This window comes from Bos indicus x Bos taurus, chromosome 23, assembly GCF_003369695.1.
Source record: "Bos indicus x Bos taurus breed Angus x Brahman F1 hybrid chromosome 23, Bos_hybrid_MaternalHap_v2.0, whole genome shotgun sequence".
Taxonomy (NCBI): domain Eukaryota; kingdom Metazoa; phylum Chordata; class Mammalia; order Artiodactyla; family Bovidae; genus Bos; species Bos indicus x Bos taurus.
In genome coordinates, this window is record NC_040098.1 from 50052984 (window position 1) to 50067885 (window position 14902).

A 14902-nucleotide genomic window follows, 5' to 3' on the forward strand; every position below is an offset into this window, starting at 1 on the left:
AGGGGATCCAGGACTTAAAAAGACCGAAGTCAAGAAGAGCAGATCAGTCCAAAGTACGTGCAGGAGAAAATGCAAAGACATGAGAAAACACTGAAGATGTGTTTGTAAGTGAAAAGGCATGCTGTGGGTTGGTGGGTCCAAAATGATTCCATTCTTGGAAAAAGGAAAAGACATATGTGTGGATACAAATACGAGAAGGCTGTCAACTGAACTGTTCCCTTGAGAGGGCTTATGATAGAGTTTATTTTTCCTTTTGCCTATTTTTAATTTCTACATTTCCCAATATGTACAAACATGGCTCTTTAACTAGGAAAAATAAAGCAAGTCATTTAAATCATTTTATCCCTGCATCTATCGCTACAGAACCCTCCTCCAGGTCGATCCTTGACACTCTCTGTGGTCCTGATGGTAATTAAAGCTACTAAAGATGTTACAGTTTCAAAGAGAGAAGACAGTAAAGAGATGGAAATCTTTACTTTATTTCTCAGAACCCATCTCAGGCAGAAGAGGGTCCATGCCTCGTGAACTCAGAGGAAGCAGACGCTTGGGAAAGTTTTAGTGGTAATTCATATCAAATTGTCTAACACACAGGAAGTGCCCAGAATGGTATCCAGAATGATTTGGTACGGCGTCCTCTTTACCCGCGTCTCTGATGACGGACATTTAGATTGCCTTCGTGTCCTGGCTCCTGTGAACAGTGCTGCTATGCACACTGGGGCTCATGCACCTTTTTAGTTGCGGCTTTTCTGGATATACGCCCGGTAGCGGGCTGTTGGGTCACAGGCTAGCTGTGGTTTCAGTTTTCTGAGGAAGTCCCGCACTGTTCTCCATAGTGGTTGCGTCAATTCACACTCCCACCGGCAGCGCCTGAGGGTTCCCTTTCCTCCACACCCTCTCCAGCAATATGGGTACCAAGGAGTAAAGGGCAGGGTGGGAGAAACTGGGAGCTTGGGATTGGCACATGTACACTGTTGGTCCTGTATATAAAGTAGATACATAATGAGAACCTGCTGTGCAGCACAGGGAACTCTATTTAACGCTCTGCGGGGACCTGAATGGGAAGGAAGTCCAGGAGGGAGGGGACTCTTGTCCACGTGTGGCTGACTCATTTTGCTGTGCAGTAGAAATAATACAGTGTGTACAGCAACGATACTCCAGTAACAATTAATCTAAAAAAAGAGTCACCGGGACACCTATCGGCTCCAGCTTGCTGTTGAGGGTCTGCCTCCTGCGCTGCTAGAAGAGGCAGCACATTCAGGTGGGGAGAAGGAGGAAAGCCGTGTGCAGCTCAGACCCTGGTGTCACAGGTGAGCGAGGAGGATGGAAGGACGTGCTGGGATTTTGCGGCCTGGAGGTTGCAGAAGCTGACCTCAATCCTAAAGAAAGAAAAGGGGCAGATGAAGGCAGGCACAGAGGAGAGGAGAAAGTTCCAGATTAAACAAAGGGCTTGTTCTCTTTACCGCTCTTCAGTGAACGACGACAGCTTCTCTGGAGAAACCCCCTGAGGAACACTCAAGCCCCCTCTTCACAGGAAGCTCTATTACTCCTGGTGCACGGGGGCGGCTCCCCCAGCCTCCTCGTCTATGGAAATGTTCCTATCTCCCTAAAATAAAACCTTAATGGAGTTAGGATTATTTAACTAATCCTCTCCTTTTAAATGAACAGTGAAAACGGAAACCTTTAAATGATGTGCTGGAGGTTATTTATGTGTTTAAGAAATGAGTTTCTTCAGCGTAATAATTTTAGCATTGCCAGTCTCACAGTTAATGACTAAATAAATGGCTCCCACTTTCGGTTTTGGTAAATATTCCTCACTCCATCATCATTTACTCTCTTAGGGGAGCCGTAGATGGCACCATAAACTCAGCGCGGAGAATTGGTTCAAGTTTCTTTGATGCAATATTTAGCAGAAACTGCCTATCACATCCTTTAGAGGAGATAATGGATTTTTCTCCTTTTCTGGAAAGTCTGTAACTATGACAGTCACAAAATGAGCGTTTTATCCTCTCTGGACCTGAGTCTACTCTAGTTCTCAAATTGTGCAGATTTAGACATCGGCACGAGGCTAATTCTCTCCCATCCTGTAAATGCCCAGCCTTTGTCACCGCCTTCACTAGAGAAGGAAGTGATCCCCTGGTCTAGGACAGGGCACCTCCTCAGGCCTGCTGACTGTGGGCAGCTGAGTCAGCGACCCCTGACCCGGCAGGCGTGTTGCAGGCTCACGAGGCCTCACATTCAGACTTCTCCCGCCATAGCAAAGTGCCATCTGCAACCACAGCAGAGGTCAGCCCTGGAGTCCACGCTGTGCCCACATGTCCTGGAAGAGGCACTCTGCTGTGAGCCCTGGAAGGCAGGCACCACGGGTCATCCCCAAGCTCAAGCTGCCATGATGAGGGGCTTCCCAGGTGGCTCAGAGGGAAAGAATCCGCCTGCCAATGCAGCAGGTGCAGGAGACGCGGGTCGGATCCCTGGGTCGTAAAGATCCCACATGCCACAGGGCAGCGATACACCATGAGTACCGGGCCTGTGCTCTAGAGCCCGGGAGCCGCAACTACTGAAGGCTGCCTGGAGCCTGTGCCCTGCAACAAGAAAAAAAAAAGAAAAAACAACACCGAAACGAGAAGCTCACGCACTGCAACTAGAGAGTAACCCCCACTCAGCACAAGTAGAGAAAAAGGCCGCACAGCAGTGAAGACCCAGCACAGCCGAAAACAAGTAAGTAAATAAAAATTTTAAATAATTCAAAAAGGAAAGTGACTTTATTTTAAAAAAGAAAAGACTCTGTGATGGGAAGATTGCACCTGCCCCACCCCCACCCAACGCATCCCTCTGGCCCCTCCGTCTTCTGGATTTTTCCCGAAGCCCCGTCTCCCTCTAGCTTGCCAAACGTGTGCTTCTTGTGCCTTGCTCCACCACTGTCTCCTCCCTGCAGTGTGAGCTCTGGGGCAGGCGCTTTGCTCTGTTTTGTACTAGCTGGGTGAGTGGACCTCAATAAATACGTAGTGAGGAATAACTCAAGTGCCCCAGAGTCTAGGAGGGCACTGGAAACACAACAGGTACCCGAGAGACCGTTGCTGAACGCACGAGGGGTCTGTGGGTGTACGCGTGTCGTGGCAGCCCATCCCACACGACAAGGAAACTGAGGCACCACTGGTTCCGCAGGTTCCTCGGGGCCCAGCGAGGGGGGGACAACACAGAGGATGCACTCTTAGCTCTGCGTGCCTGCTAAGTCGCTTCAGTCGTGTCTGACTCTGTGCGATCCCACGGACTGTAGCCCACCAGGCTCCTCGGTCTGTGGGATTCTCTAGGCAAGAACACTGGAGTGGGTTGTCATGACCTCCTCCAGGAGATCTTCCTGACCCAGGGGTCGAACTCGCCTCTCCTGTGGCTCCTGCATTGCAGGCGGATTCTTCACCTCTGAGCCACTGGGGAAGCCCCTAACTTAGCTTGATGGAGTGTCCAACCTCTTGCAACAATGCAAAACTGAATAGGATTGTTTACTGCGGAAACAGACCATTGAGAATGCAGAGATTTATCGATATAAACATGCACATTTTAATTACAGCTTGTAACTATGAGTAGCTTAGAGACAAAAAATCTAATATCTGGCCCCAGTTCTCTTTTGGAGTTACCTGTTTATCTGTGGATTGCTTCTCCGTCTGCTTCTGCATCATCAACATATATTTTAAAATATTTATTGTGCATCTATTTTGTGTTGAGCGCTGTTCTATGCATAGAATACACCCAGTGAACAAAAAACCATCCTGTCCTTGTGAAGTCCATCGCCTTGCAGGGGAGAGAGATAATGAGTTATGAGTATGAGAAGAAAAGGACATTGTAAAACATGTTAGAAAGTGGTAACTATGGAGAGGAAAATTAAGTCGAGCAGGAAAAGGGGGCAAGAACATCTGGACGAGTGTAGGGACCATGGCCCGACGTGCAGGAGGGAGCCAGGAGGGGAGGGGCCAGGACCAAGGCCTGAAGGGTGGCGCCTGGCACATCCAAGGAGGGAGGAGGCCGGGCTGGCTGCTCCAGGGTCCAGGGCCAGCAGTGAGAGATGGGGCCGGAAGTGATCAGGGCCAGAGGCCCCAGGGAAGACCTCGGCCTTTTTCCGGGGGCAGCTAGGAGCCCACTGCAGGGTTTCAGAAGAGCTGCCACACCACAAACTTTCATCTCAAAAGGATCCTCTGTGTCTGTGTTGAAAGTAAACTCCAGGGGACAGAGGTTGGGGTAGGAAGGTCAGGTCAGAGGCTCCACGTGAACCCAGACAAGAGCCGATGGTGGCTCGAAATAGACCAGGAGCAATTGAAGTGGAAAGGGCCCTCCGAACTCTCTAACATACCAATTATTTGTACCTTCAAGCCTGAAGCCACGCAGCTGCTTCTCTGTCTCTCTTTTGGCTAACTTTTATGGAAAAATGTATAAGTTCTCCGTGTCGAGTTTGATAAATATTCTCAAAAAGAACACACTTGCCGCCTGAATGGGAGTCAGAGGCCTCACTGTGCCTCCTAGCCCCCACCCTCTTCTCCAAAGGTGAGTAGCCTTAAGCAGTGTGGATTAGGGGTTTTTTTTTGGAGGGGGGCTGGTTTGGGAGGTTGATGTGGACCATTTTTAAATTTGTTATTGAATTTGTTACAATATTGCTTCTCTTTTGTGTTTTGGTTTTTGGGCCATGAGGCATGTGGGATCTTAGCTTTCCCATCAAACCCACACCCCTTGAACTGGAAGATGAAGTCTTACCCACTGGACTGCCAAGGAAGCCCCCAGTTGTTGTTTTTTAATTTATATGACTATAGAGCAATTATATGAGTCTTTTATGTCTGGCTTTTTTTTTTTTTCAGTGACATTTCAGTGTATAGCAATAGCTGGTTCATTTCATCAGATTTCCAGCCGTTCTATTTCCACCATTTACTCTATTTTCACCATTTACTCTATTTTCTTTATTACTAATCACTGTCATTTAAAATTCACGTCAATGCACCTGCATATCTGCTAGCAGCAGGTTTTTTTCTATCGTCTATTTTTGCTCTTTGGGCTGGATACCAGTACTGTGCATGGAAACTTGTAAGAGCTGTGAATGATGTCTTTTTTCCTGAAAGGATTTATTTGTGCTTCTGGCAAACAGAGCACTTTAATCTAATCTGTGATTGAGCTGATCCAGAACATGGTTTCAACCTCAGAGGCTGGTTCATTTCTCACTCGCCCTTACTGCTGGGGTTCCACCTGCCAGCCAGGGGTTCCTTCAAGGACCCCTCCTCGTGGGTAGACGCTGAATCCAAAGTTCTGTCTTTGCAGTACTATCAGACTGCTGAAATCTCTGTTGAGCTTCTCAGCCTCAGAGCAGTCACTTCCTGCTTATCTTCACAGCTTTTCTGCTGCAAATAAATTGGCAAATAGCTCAAGAGAAAAATAGCAGAGCACCCAGGCTCGTCTCCCTGCGGTTCTGAGGGTCTGAGAACCCTGTGGTCACTTCCTCTGTCCCAGGATGCCGCCTGGAATGTATAGGCTGAGCAGCTGGCAGAAACCCAACCAAGAAGACAGGAAGGAACAAGTGGAAACTGCAGAAGGTGACCCCCAACCTCAGATAAGACAGCAAATCTCTACGGAATGGCTGAGATCGGCGCTACCCTCGGGAATCTAATGAACACGGGTGAAGGTTGCCGTCTTACCCCCATTCAATCCATCTGTTATGGTTTCCGCAAAACTCAGATGGATTTTCACGGATGCGTACTCAGTTGCTAAGATGTGTCCGATTCTTTGTGACCCCATAGACTATAGCCTGCCAGTCTCTTCTGCCCATGTTTGGGATTTCCCGGGCAGGAAAACTGGAGTGGGTTGCCATTTCCTTCTCCAGGGTATCTTCCTGACCCAGGGATCGAACCTAAGTCTCCAGCAGCTCCTGCATTTATTTTTCATATTTTGTTTGATTATTTGTCTAGGCTTTGCCAGGTCTTAGCTGTGGTGTGTGGGATCTAGTTCCCTGACCAGGGATTGAACCAAGACCCCTGCATCAAGAGCTCAGGGTCTTACCCACTGGACTACCAGGGAAGTCTGAGCAGGTGGGCTATCGCTTTATCACTGAGACCCCAGGGAAGCCCTGGATTTTCATGAATGATTGTAGATTACCAAAAACTTACCCAATGAGTAGTCCCAAATGTAGCTGCTGAATCAGAGCTGGTATCTAATCTAAACCAGAACAGATCAACACTGCCTTTGGTACTTGGGTTGCGACTATCCATCTGGCAGTGAGTTCTTTTAAAACCTTCTTGGGAGAGAGAGCCAAAGCAGCTGCGTTTCATCAAAAGGACCGAAGTGCAGGTTCACCACCTTATCCCAAGTGAGTCCCCAAGGACACACTCACCCTCCTGCTCTCTGTCGTCTTGACAGTCCCCAGAATACCATGCTGGTCTACTGTGCTCCTGGCATCATGCTAATTGGAAGGGCAGATAGGAAGTGGTGAGGGCTTTGGAGGCTAGAGTGAAATGCGTGTGTCAGAACATAACAATTCTTTAAGCTTCCCAAGTCCTGCCATACTGATGAAGATCTAAGAGGTCGGTGCCTCTTACGGGGATGCCCTCTAAGGTAAATGATTACCTCGTATAAAATGGTCCGTGGCTTGGGGACACTTTGGATTTGGGGGGCAGCCTATATTGCACTTGATACTATTTCTTGAGTGAGGCTTGAGTGGGGCCCACAGTATAAGGGGCTCTCCAGAAATTCTAGGTTTCAGTGCAGCCCATCCTGCCACTGAGGCCACATAATTTATCAGCTCCATCGGTGCTAGACGTATCCAGAGTGGAATAAGATGCTGTGAGGGACCTTAGACAAGCCCCGGTAGGAGACTGGCAGTGCAGAATATCGAGGGTTCTAGACCGAGGTCATGGCCGTTCCATTTCAGGGACTATTTACTGTGAAAACACTCCTATTTAAAAACCAGCTCCTGGGAAAAGCCCGGCGGATTCACAACGACAGTTGCCGAGTCCGTGTGTTGGCAGGTGGGACCCCCAGGCGGCCGCAGACTGTTTGGGGCACTCGGGACCAGTTTTCAAAACAGCCTTTCCCTGGACGTCTCGTCGTCCTGCCTTGTGGCTCCAGACCTTGAGCGATTATTACAGTGGAAGAAACCAATAATTTCAAGACACCAAGCAGATGATGTGAAAAAAGGAAATCTGCATGATGTTTAAGTCCATGTGTAAATATCCCTGCCTCTCCTTTTATGCAGAGGCTTGGCTGTGGTACTGGAGTAATTGTCTACCTTATGAAAAGATCTCCAAGAGGTTTGTCTCATTCTCCTTGGGCTGTGAAAAAGATTAATCCTAGATGTAATGATGTTTATCAGAGTATGTATCTAAAGAGACTAACTGATGAAGCTAAGAATTTGAAAAGCCCCAATCATCCAAGCGTTATAGCTTTCACTGAAGCTGGCGATGGTTGTCTTGCTTTGGAATATGGAGGTGAAAAGTCTCTGAATGACTTAATGGAAGAACAAAATAAAGACAGCCAAGATCCTTTTCCAGCAGCCATACTTTTAAAAGTTGCTTTGAACATGGTAAGAGGGTTAAAGCATCTACACCAAGATAAGAAACTGCTCCGTGGAGACATAAAGTCTTCAAATGTTGTTATTAAAGGTGACTTTGAAACAATTAAAATCTGTGATGTAGGAGTCTCTCTATCATTGGATGAAAACATGACTGTGACTGCCCCTGAGACCTGTTCCGTTGGCACTGAGCCTTGGAGACCTAAGGAAGCTCTGGAGGAGGATGGTATTATTACCGACAAGGCAGACATACTAGCCTTTGGCCTTGCTCAGTGGGAAATGATGACTTTATCTATTCCACACATCAGTCTTCCAGACGATGATGATGATAAAACTTTTGATGAAAGTGACTTTGATGATGACGCATACTATGCAGCTTTGGGAATGAGGCCGCCTATTAACATGGAAGAACTGGATGAAACGTACCAGAGAATAATTGAGCTCTTCTCTGTGTGCACTGAGGAAGATCCTAAAGGTCGTCCTTCGGCCACGCACACAGTGGAAGCTTCAGAAATGGATGTCCTGTGGTCAGCTCATACCTATGACTACTGGAGCCTCAAGTATGGCTCATGTACACAGCGGTTCTGTTTACAACCATACATTTATGTAGCTGTTATGATGATCCATAATTATTAGCTGGAAGTGGCCTATTTTAGGACCATAGATAGTACCTTAGTAACATCTGACCAACTGTTTCTATTACAAAGGTATTTCATGTATGCTTATGTTAATAAGCTGGAGAAGGCAATGGCACCCCACTCCAGTACTCTTGCCTGGAAAATCCCATGGACGGAGGAGCCTGTTGGGCTGCAGTCCACGGGGTCGCTAAGAGTCGGGCACAATTGAGCGACTTCACTTTCACTTTTCACTTTCGTGCATTGAAGAAGGAAATGGCAACCCACTCCAGTGTTCTCGTCTGGAGAATCCCAGAGACGGAGGAGCCTGGTGGGCTGCCGTCTATGGGGTCACACAGAGTCGGACATGACTGAAGTGACTTAGCAGCAGCAGCAGCAGCATGTTAATAAGCACTTGAGATTGTAGAGAGTTTTCTATAAAGTTTAAGAAACTAGTCAAAAATTTGAACTTTATATAGATTTTAAAAGAATGCTGTAAAACTGATGTCTAACGTTAATCTGGACTGAGTGACTATTCGATTGATGATCTTTCTCAGATGTTCTCTATTTAATGGATCTACTGAAATTAGACTTTGTGTATTACAAAATAAGTCTACACTTGCTTACCTTTTAAAACAAACCTTTTGCTGGCCTTTCTTGGCTGATGTGCATATTAAATGCAGTCGCTGAGACCAGAGACCTGGGATAAGGCTCAAAAAAGTGGTTCCCTGGGTATATCTAAACAGTTTTGCTTAAGGCTCATCTTGTTCCAGAGCTTTGGTTTTTGCTTTAATTTATTGAATGTATTTTCTGTACTTGTATCTTTAATACTTTTATTTACTGATCTGTATCTTAAGCATATCACAGTATTGGTATAAAAATAAAACCCTAAAAGGACTATACAGAATAAAGGACTTGCCAGTTACCCAAAGGTGTGTTATCCTATTTTGTACTCTACTGAATTGAGTGTTGTCATTAAACTTACTGAGTGAAAGTTTAAAAAAAAAACAAAAAACAAAACAGCTCCAGGACTTCCCTGGCAGTTCAGTGGTTAAAACTCCATGCCCCCAAGGCAGAGGGCGGCAGTGGGAGGGCGGGGGGGTGGGGGGTGGGGGGTAAAGCGGTGGGGGGGTGGGGGGTGGGAGTGGGGGGGAGGGGGGAGGGGGTTGGGGGGGTTGGTGTGTGTGTGTGTCTGTGTGTCTGTGTGTGTGTGTGTCTGTGTGTGTCTCTGTGTGTGTGTGTCTGTGTCTGTGTGTGTCTGTGTGTGTCTCTGTGTGTGTGTGTCTGTGTCTGTGTGTGTGTGTGACTAGTTACGAGCCAAAGATTAGAGAGGAAAAAGCCTCTGAAGTATATAAATAGCCTGATGAACTCAAATATACTCTATGTCTGGAGAATCATAGGACAAAGCGATTTCCTTTTTCATCTACAGAGTGAAGGGGTTCGCATGGATGAACCCCACGTATGTGCCTTATGCAACTTCAAGGCTCTGGGAAACAGTTTGAAAGCCTGAGCTAATCCACCACTTTCTTCCAAAAATGTCTCCAGTCCATCCATCTCTGGCAGGGAAGAACCGTCCACGGTACTAACACCCCCCAGAGAAGGGGACTGGTGCGGCTTCCCAGTTACCATGGTGCTCTACTATTTTGACACAAGTGGAAATTGCTTTAGGGCTCTCCTGCTGCAGGTGAATCCTCATGTTCTTCTAGTCTCAGGGGAAACAGGAAGAAGTTGCCTTCGTTTCACCATGTCCTTTTACATCCCTCAGGGTATAATCGTTTTTATATTCGATTGGGATGTGATTCAGTTCAGTTCAGTTCAGTTGCTCAGTCGTGTCCGACTCTTTGCAACCCCATGAATCGCAGTACGCTGTGCCTCCCTGTCCATTGCCAACTCCCAGAGTTCACTCAGACTCACGTCCATCGAGTCAGTGATGCCATCCAGCCATCTCATCCTCTGTCGTCCCCTTCTCCTCCTGCCCCCAATCCCTCCCAGCCTCAGGGTCTTTTCCAGTGAGTCAGCTCTTCGCATGAGGTGGCCAAAGTATTGGAGTTTCAGCTTCAGCATCAGTCCTTCCAATGAACATCCAGGACTGATCTCCTTTAGGATGTGACTAAGGGGAATTAAAAAAGGCTGAGAATATACATATCAAGCAATTCTTATTTGTGTGAGTTGTTCATTAAATTTGTTTGCCTCCCCAAGTAGATACATAGAACTGAGCAATGATATTTTTTATTATTAAAGGTTAAATTATGTCCCCCTCCAAAATATCTGTGTCAGAGTCTGAACCCCCAGTACCTGGGAATGTGACTTTATTTGGGCTCAGGTAGTTAGTGAAGATGAAGTCACACAGCAGTGGAGTGGGAGGACTGTGTCGTATTCCAGGATGCTGGGTGTCTTTATATGCCACGGGAAGACAGAGACACACACCGGGGGGAGCCGTGTGATGATAGAGGCAGAGACGGAAGTCATTCAGCTACAAGTCCTAGGATGCCAAGGAACGCGACAGCCACCAGGAGCTACAGGAGGCGCCTGCTGGCACCTTGATTCTGGATTTCTAGGCTCCAGAACTGTGAGACAAGATGTTTCTTTTTTTAAGCCGTCTGGTATGCAGCCCTATGTTACGGCAGCCCTAGGAAAGTAATGTACTTGTATTAACCGTTTCTCTTTGATCAAGTCTCTAACACGAATTGATCAGAATAAAGTGTGTCTCCACAATTGACCCATTTCTTCTCTTTTTTGAGAGACTCTGGAAGCTCCTGAATTAAGAGGCTATTTTCAGGAATAGTAACCTATGTTTCAGTTTTGGCTATATTTAATTCTAATTTATAAATCAGTAGCACTTCTCCCAAAAAGATCTGTCCTAAATCCATCTGAAATTCAAAGAGGCACTGATTTCAAACAACTCACTACCTCCACAGTCCTTAATAGACACACAATTCTCTCTAAGAATAGCAGAGCATTATTCTAAAATTAAAATCACCACTAAAGCTGGGTGACAGAGTGCCTTTATGTGGGCCTCCACAGGCCTGGCTATGCCAGATTTAATTAAGGAGTTTTATTTGCATCAATAAATTATTATCCAAGGTAAAATAAAAGTTATTTGATTTGTTCACACTCAATTTCGTTTAGGTGTACAATTAGTGGTTTAAGTCTATTGCAAAATAATTCAGCCAAGAAATCAATTTTAGCACCTACCAAAAGCCCAACCAAGCTATAATTACAATCTTCTAAATGCTAATTGTGTACAGTTTGGGATAGGAAGTACATGTATATATCATCTTACTGTTTACCACCAAAAATTATACTTGCATAAAACATGGGAAAATTATCTTTGTTATTTATGACCCTCCACAGGCTAGGGTGTTCATTTTATAGTCCTTTCTGGATCAGTCCAGGTTAATAAACTACTGTTTTCTGTGGTTGTTTGTGTACCTTTTATTCTTCTTCAGCCGTTGGAAGTTAAAGAGGGTTGAGGCACAGAACTCCATACTTGGAGGCAGTGGGGACCGGAGACCGCAGTGGGAGCTGGGACCTCAGGGCAGAGCCTGGGTTTCTGGGGGCTTTGCTACCTGGATGCTCAGAGTGTTCACATCTGATAAGAGGACAGGCCACCAGCTTGGGGGTGAGTGACTAACAGAGGGACTGATGAAAACGAAGCTTGTTGCCTAATGGAAACTAAATATTGCTCCAGGGAGGCTGTAAGGTGACGACCCCTGACGAAGAACCAGGATAACATGTGAAAACACTCAATAGGCTCTTCTGAGAGTCTTGGTGGCCTCTAAAGCATTCTGCATCTAAAAATTCTGCATGGGATATTGGGAACAATTGAAGAATGCAAAGGCAGGACACGTCTGAGTTGGGCTGTGCTGTTTTGATAATGTTCTCTTCCCATTTGCCAAAACCACAGTCCCCGTGACAAGGACGCTCGCATGCGTCCGGCAGGCCCAACACAGGTCTCTCTCCCTGGGAGGCGGATTAGCAAGTGACTGTCACTGCCACGCCTGCCAGGGAGCTGAAAAAGGACTGAGGACGGAGAAGCTGGGCGGTTCAGCCAGGGCCCCACAGCTCCTCCGGTACCACATTTTGACACTACGAATATTTTGCATTTCACAGGGAATGGCGAATGTCACAGCAAACACACATTCATTTTTCTATTTATTATTAAGAGCTATTTTGTATAGTGCTCATGTCCCACAGTGTCTTCTTGCCTGGGACTGTGGAAGGAAGCCTCATAACGTCTTAGCACATAAAGAACTGTTGTCAGGACTTCCCCGGGAGTACAGTGGTTAGGAATCTGCCTGCCAGTCCAGGGGACAGATGGAACCCTGGATGGGTAATCCCTGGTCCAGGGAAGGTCCCACATGCTGCAGAGCAACTGAGCCTGTGCATCAGAACCACCATAGCCCACATGCCTGGAGCCGTGCTCTGCAACAGCAGAAGCCATGCAGTGAGACGCCCTCGCACGGCAATGAAGACCCAGAGTGACTAAAAATGAACAAAAATTAAAAAGAACTGTTCTCCTGAGCACAGGGCTGGGCGTGTCCCTGTTCACACAGCACAGCCTCCCTCTGGAGAAACAGATGTATGTTCTTCTGGGCCACCTTCATTCTAAGAACACCGACGAGACTCTCCAAGGTGCCCAGGTGTTGAAAGACAAGCAAGGGTTGATTCAGAGAACGACGGTGGGGAAGGTGGAACAGGTGGAGGTGACAAGGCTGGAGGGAGTCATCGTCCCCTGACACTGACCGTGATCGGCTCGTGGAAAATGCCACGTGACCCTGGCACTAAGTTCGAGTGGAGACAATGACAAATTCGGTGTGTCCAAAGGAAGTGCGGTGGGCAGTTAGGAAAGAGTCCTCGTGAGGAGGTGATGAAGGACCTGGGGGTGGCGAGTGTGGACTGGAGAAATCTCGAGGAGGCATCATACCTGGATCCTCCTAGGCCGAGGACCCGGAAGAAAGAGGCCGACATTCAGTGGAAGCATGGGGCGTGGTGAGATCACTGGAAAAGAGTACAGGCAGGAGAGTTCACCTTGGTTTAAGAAAAATCATCCTAACAATTACAGCGGACAGTGATGATCCATGGAATTTTCTATCCTTGGCTGGAATTATATAAGCAACAATTGGATAGCTGTCCAAAAGAGCGTCATTTGGCTCAAACAAATGGCCTTGGGTGTCTTCTGGAACCTAAGTGCCTACACCTCTAGGAACAAGGTCTTGGCTCCCTGGTTTCATTATTCCTTGGTGTCTGCTAGAGATCTCTCCACAGTACAGTAATCCTTTTTATCTCCTATGATCTCAGGGCCACTTAGAATATCATTTCTTTGGCTAACTCCTTGGCTCTGAAAAGCAATGCCAAAACCCAAAGGAATCATGATGTGCTGTTGGTAAATCTCTATAAATTGATGATCTATTTCTTATCTTAGTATCTCAGAGTTTGTAGGCATTCAGTAGAGTTTTGGTGGGTGAGTGAATGAATGAACACATGAATGTGAGCATTACTTATCTAATTTTGAAAACAGTACTTCAGGCTTCAAGGACAGAAGAAGAGGGAAGAATCCAGATAATCTTTTGAATCTTTTAAAGCAGATGTAAGTTAGAAATTAGTAACAATTGCTCATGATTTTTAAGAAAGACTCATAGCGTTTTATTTTTTACTCTTATGATAGAAAATTTCTTTAAAATGATTTTTTAGTCTATAAATATGCTGCTGCTGCTGCTAAGTCACTTCATTTTGTGTTTGACTCTGTGTGACCCAATGGACGGCAGCCCACCAGCCTCCCCCATCCCTCGGATTCTCCAGGCAAGAACACTGGAGTGGGTTGCCATTTCCTTCTCCGATGTATGAAAGTGAAAAGTGAAAGTGAAGTCGCTCAGTCGTATCTGACTCTTCGAGACCCCATGGACCGCAGCCTACCAGGCTCCTCTGTCCATGGGATTTTCCAGGCAAGAGTACTAGAGTGGGGTGCCATTGCCTTCTCCAAGTCTATAAATATACATGCATACATTACACTAAGTGGTGAAATATAAAAAGCATCTCCTTTATTTTTTTAATTTTTTGGGGGGAGGGCCACATCACTTCTCACGTGAGCTCTTAGTTCCCAAACCTGTGCCCCTAGAAGAGCAGAGTCTTAACTACTGAACTGCCGGTGTTGTTCAGTTGTGAAGTTGTGTCTGACTCTTTGTAGTTCCACTGACTCTAGCACGCCAGGCCTCCCTGTCCATCACCAACTCCTGGATCTTGCTCAAACTCATGTCCATTGAGTCGGTGATGCTATCCAACCATCTCATCCTCTGTCACCCCCTTCTCCTCTTGCCCTCAATCTTTTCCAGCATCAGTAATTTAAAAATTCATTTATTGGTCATATATAAATCAAACAATAAAATAGAATTAAAAAACCCACAGATTTATAACCACCAAAATGATCTCTTCTTTGACTGTCTCTGCTCTCATGACTAAACAGCATGGAAACAGAAGTCTTGCGCTCACAGACTCCCTTGTGAGCTCACAGGCCACCTGGTCAGCTCCGTCTGCTCTCAGGGGGCAGGTGTACTTTTGGGAGCTGCACTTCCTCTCCCGTCTTTACATAGAGCTTCCTCCTGGAGAAGCAAAGCAAACTGCTCCTCTCGGTCAGAATCTTCTCTATAATTCCTCTCATTAAAGACTCAACCTGGGTGAAGTATAGTGGATTCCCTTTAATAAAGAATTTAAATCAAATTGAAGTTTTTTTTATTATGCTTCCCTGATAGCT

At 46.3% G+C, this 14902-nt stretch overlaps 1 pseudogene; it reads left to right on the plus strand.

Annotated features, from left to right (window-relative positions):
• Positions 1 to 3379: 3379 nt before the first annotated feature.
• LOC113881981 lies at positions 3380 to 8333 on the plus strand (annotated as a pseudogene).
• Positions 8334 to 14902: the final 6569 nt, after the last annotated feature.